Raw genomic sequence first — 6,055 nt, forward strand, 5'->3', positions numbered from 1 at the left:
TTTTATTGTGTTCTTTAATTTTGATAAGTACAGGTTTTAACCCTGACATCCTCAGATTTTAATTAAGTATTTTTAGAGATAAAAGTTGATTACAAAAATCTACTGAATACAGAATGTGCATATACAATGTAACAAATGTACCAGACGCGACCTGTCGGTAATAGTGTTATAATTAATATAAATGATGTGCATTCTACCATCCAATTTTATGTAATGCAGCATGTGAAAGTTGCTGTATTTGGACGGGTTACTCCTGTAACCGAAATATTAGGTACATGCTGGTACATTTTATGTTCATTAGGTAGAGTGAAAGAGGCTTGCATTCTTGAAATGGTAAATTAGTACCATTATCGTTACAGATCTGAAGATGATTGTAGAGGAACCGAAACCGGTCATATGAATAAACATTTTGCAATCAAGACAGATTAAAAGTTACATTGTAAAATCATTGATTGTGGCTTTCCTATCAGACATTATGTCTGTTTTTGCAAAGGCAGACATATTAGCGATGAGAATATTAACAGAACAATGCACACCATAGATAACATTCAGTCTTGGGATGCCAATCCACACTAGACATAACAGAACGGAGGGAACTCTCAGGTGACGTTCACACTGGATGGAACATCTAAATGAAGTCAATTCATTTACCCCAATACCCAAAGGCGAAAGTGAGGTTATGAGATACCATCTGTGACGTAAAACGTTGGAATATATCGTCGGAATTAAGGAACTAGCAACTACAAAGTTAATTAATGGCCAAAGCAAACTTCATAACAGACGTTGTGGGCCAATTTTATATGCTAAATTGCTGAAAAGGGAAATAAAGTTACAAAAATATCAGCATTTATTTACTAGCAAAAAATAGACTTAAGAGTAAATGAAACAGTACAGCATTTATAGGGGAATATGTAAAGTCTGCTTACCTGATTCATTACTTTCTTTTGCCAAACACATTTTTCTCCTTCAATAAAGCTGGCCTTTTGACCTAATAAAAAGTTATTTACAAAAAATTGCTTCATAATTTTGTGTTTTTATTTACACACAGTGTAGTTGTCAGTTCTGTTCAGATATTGTAAAATCTAGATCATTTATCGTTTTCTGAGGAATTATATCTCAACAATCGCAATTTCTCACAAAGTTTGGTAATAACTATAACTTGCGTGAGCAAGGCAAAAAAGGTTAACTTCCGAAGTCAGCAGACAACGACTTAGTTTTCTGCAGTAACGCCAACGACGACATTTCCTTCCTGAGAAACCATCACAGAAAAGTCCTGTTTCGTACCATGCCGTCCAATTGATGATCTGTGGGGATTTCGCCATTTGTAATGCTTTGTGGAATAATTTGACGTGATTTTCTGTTTCTATCCATTAAGTATGAATGAGCCTTAACATCCCATGTGATTCCAATGACCACTCATACTGGTGATTCTCCAGTGCTCATACTATAAACTAACGAAAAATATACCAAAATTTAAATCAAGTGCAGTATTTACGTAATATAAATTAAAAATGTTATTGTATTATTACATCAAGTTTTTATTGAGATAATTTGAAGTAGTATCCTGTACAGCTCATTACTGAGTAGTTAATAAAAGTGGAGTTAATAGGCTTATCCTTAGATAACTGCAGCTATAAGAATTGTAAGATAGCATCATACTTGAATTTAAGATTTCGAAACAGATAATTTTATTTCGATTTGAATTTCTGTAATTTTTACTTTTGTGTAGGACTATACAAATTATTAGTTAAGTGGTGTGTCTTCATCCTGCAAAAGACTGCAACAAAAGAAATGATGTGAAGAAAATAATGCATAATGGGCTACAGTTAAACAGGACTTATACTTTATAATTCATACCAAGCATGGAAAGCTGAAATGACACACACAAGTTATGAACGCATAAATGTTTTGTATAATCGAAACTGGAATGGTCTTATCATTAACACTGCAAAGTGTTGTGACAACTTAAAACCTGCACTTTAGATTACTACACTCATGCTCATAAATTAAGGATAATGCTGATACATGGTGAAACAATGCTCTGGTGGGCGGTATGCGGGTTTAAATCACTTCGGGGTATGACCATGCGGTGCATTTGTCCTGCGGTTGTCGCTCGGTGGCGCTGACAGCAGTCCACATATGCAGAGGTTGTTGGTGCATGTCAGAGTACGGTGCAATGAGTAAGTGTGCAGACTTTTTCAGACGTGCTAATGGCGGCTGTGTGTTGAAAATGGCTCAAAGAACACATATTGATGACATTATGAGGGGTACAATACTAGGGCGTCTGGAAGCTGGTCAAACACAGCAGGTCGTACCAGGGGCTGTCCGTGTGCCACAAAGATTATGGCAATGATCCCATCAGACTGGAAACGTGTCCAGGCGCTACAGTATGGGATGTCCACATTGTACAAAACCACAAGAAGACCGATATCTCACTATCAGTGCCTGCAGACAGCCACATAGTACTGCAGGTAGCCTTGCTTGGGACCTTACTGCTGCCTCTGGAACAGTTGTCTCCAGACACACAGCCTACAGACGACTGAACAGACATGGTTTATTTTCCCGGAGACCTGCAAGGTGCATTCCACTGATCCCTGGTCACAGGAGAGCCCATAAAGGCTGGTATCAAGAATACAGTACATGGCAATTGGGACTGTGGTCCTAGGTTATGTTTGCAGACGAGTCCAGGTATAGTCTGAACAGTGATTCTCGCTGGGTTTTCATCTGGTGTGAACCAGGAACTAGATACCAACCCCTTAATGTCCTTGAAAGGAACCTGTTTGGAGGTCATGGTTTGATGGTGTAGGGTGGGATTATGATTGGTGCACGTACACCCCTGCATGTATTTGACAGAGGAACTGTAACAGGTGTATCAGGACGTCATTTTGCACCAGTATGTCCGCATTTTCAGGGGTGCAATGGGTACCACCTACCTCCTTATGGATGATAACGCACGGCCCCACCGAGCTGCCATCATGGAGGAGTACCTTGAAACAAAAGATATCAGGCAAATGGAGTGGCCTGCCTGTTCTCTAGACCTAAACCCCATCGAGTACATCTGGGATGTTCTCAGTCGACGTATTGCTGCACATCTTCAAACCCCTATGACACTTCAGGAGCTCGACAGGCACTGGTGCAAGAATGGGAGGCTATACCCCAGCAGCTGCTCGACCACCTGATCCAGAGTATGCCAACCTGTTGTGCGACCTGTATACGTGTGCATGGTGATCATATCCCATATTGATATCGGGGTACATGCGCAGGAAACAGTGGCGTTTTGTAGCACATGTGTTTTGGGACTATTTTCTCAACTTATCACCAATACCATGGACTTACAGATCTGTGTTGTGTGAGTTCCCTATGTGCCTATGCTATTAGCGCCAGTTTTGTGTAGTGCCACGTTGTGTGGCACCACATTCTGCAATTATCATTAATTTATGAGCATGAGTGTATTTACGAAAAATTTCCTTTCACTTCAAATTACAATACAACAGTTGCAGACTGTTATCTAACAACAGTACTGTGCCTTGCACTATGTGTGGTCTACTCCCCATGCATCATTACGTAATGTCTTTACTCTGAAAGGTGAGCTTCATATTCTTGTAGATTCTGAGGTTAATTTTCAGGAGAAGTATATGCAAAGGTTTTGCATGACTCATATCCTCAAGTAAGACTGACGCAAAAATATCTAAATGTATTTGGAAGAATTATTTGCCCAAATTCTAATGCTGTAAAATTCAGTTTGAGGAATAGCCTTTCAGATACTGTGCATCAAATTGAACAAAAAAATTAAAACAACATCACATCACACCACATATCAATAATAATTTGAATAGCACAAATTAATAGTAGGTAAGTTCAACAATGAGATCCAGATCAATATATAATACATAGTACTAAAATTATTACTTTTCAACTACTTTGCAATACAGCCACAGTGCTGTTTTACTGAATAGGTTCATAGTGACCAAAGAAAAACCACTTTCAACACAAAGTATTCATACTTCTACTGACTGAGGTGACCATGAAGCAAAGTGACAAAGAAAAAGTGTGTACATTATTCTCAGATTTTTTGACCAGAATGTACTGAATTGATTGATGCACATTTATAAAGAAGGTGCTCTTAAAACAAATATTTCAATCTACAGCAGAATAGGTGCTATTTTGAAACTATCAATTGTATTACAACTTTATGCTGTGCTAAGACTGATACTTAGAACCTTGGTGTCCACAAGTAATTCTCTTTCTGACAGATACCATGGGCAACTCACAACTTTACTGCTTGAATCCACCAGCACCTTTCTCCTACTTTCCATACTTCACAGAAGCTGTCCTGCATACCCTAGCTGGACCAACAGACCTTGAAGAGCTGAAGTTGTGGAATAAGTGGCTTACTCACAGTCTCAGTGAAGAGGCGGGAGTGTTTTTAGCGTGAATTGGTCATTTTGTTACAGAACATGCGCTGTTTTGGAACTTCCCAACAGATTAAAATTATGCAGTGGCCCAAGATCTGAACCCAGAAACTTCTTTTTGTGGCAGTGCTCTTACTGACTTAGCTGTCTAGGTGTGACTCATGAGCTTCACTTGTACCAGTACAAAGGTTGTTATTATGGCCAGCTCTTTGCTGTTAATTCCTGTAATCACATTGTTAATATTTTTAAGAATCTGAAGGTTTTAAACAGGTCTTTTATCACCTATCATACAGAAAGCTATATTTTTCAGAGAACTGATATGACATATAATTTTCCAGGTCAAATATTCAGTTTAATCATGTTTGAATATACACAACTGCTTGCTCAATGGAATAAACAATGTATATAACTACATACAGCAAGTATTTGCCACTTATAATATCCAGAAACGTATGTATAATGCGATATTCAGTACAGAAGTTTATAATCTCGTGAAATATGTCACTTATTTTATTTTGAATTCTATATTTAGTATTTTTAATGACCTCTTTCAAAATTTAACCTTTTACCAAAATCAAGTTGGTTCAGTTGTTATCATGCAGATGCCCAATATCATGATATCATCACAAAAAAATAACCCCAGAATTTATCTCATGAGCTGCATATTTTATATGTTACAAGAACGGTATCAAATCAAATATTGAATTTAAAAGAAGTTGCTCTCTTCCAGACCAGTGAACAAGTAATTACTTTAGATACATCTTTTAACTTCTGTTGGTTATGCAAGATGGCATCCATCTCAAACGTTTTTCATGGAAATCCCAGACTTACAGTGAAGACATTTTCCCAGATAGATTGAAATATGACAGTGTTAAACCCCTCTATAATAAAGGTCTTAGAAGAGATGCCAATAACTACTGACTTTATTCACTACTGAAAAAGTGCTGTATTCTAGAATAGCATTCCACCTGAGCAACAATAATGTCCTCAGTAAATCACAGTTTGGACTTCAGAAAAGTTGCTCTACTGAGAATGCTATTTACACATTCACTCAGCTAATTTTACAAGCTGTAATTCTCTGTGACCTATCTGAGGCATTCTACTGTGTGAATCACAATATTCTCCTATACAAACTGAGTTATTATGAAATTAATGCTACAGAAAATGCCCTCATAAACTCAAGGCCACAGTACAGCTTTAATGACATCACACATTGAGTTGTCAGTAAGATAGCGGATTTGAACACATACATAAATCAAATTCAACTTGAGTGATCGTATTTTCTCATACAAAATTAATTACAACTCATATGGGTTTGGACTTCTGATACATTACAATACTGTTAAATGATTTATATCAGAAACTGTCTACATGAACATACTGTGGCAGACATTATACCACGCCCTGTTTGTGATAGACAGGATACATTTGAATGACATTATACTACTTGTTGCAATTAGTTTTCACGTTAGATTGTGATGTAATATTGCATATGTTACATACATACATTAAGAAGAAATGGTAAAACACACATGGCAAAATAGGGCATACAGTTTACAGAACAGTTGTTAACAATTATAGGCTGTCAGGTAAAATACGAATTAGTCAAATATGCTGATACCAGGAAAGGCTAGCAAGTATTT

Source organism: Schistocerca piceifrons, chromosome 8 (genome assembly GCF_021461385.2).
Source record: "Schistocerca piceifrons isolate TAMUIC-IGC-003096 chromosome 8, iqSchPice1.1, whole genome shotgun sequence".
Taxonomy (NCBI): Eukaryota; Metazoa; Arthropoda; class Insecta; order Orthoptera; family Acrididae; genus Schistocerca; species Schistocerca piceifrons.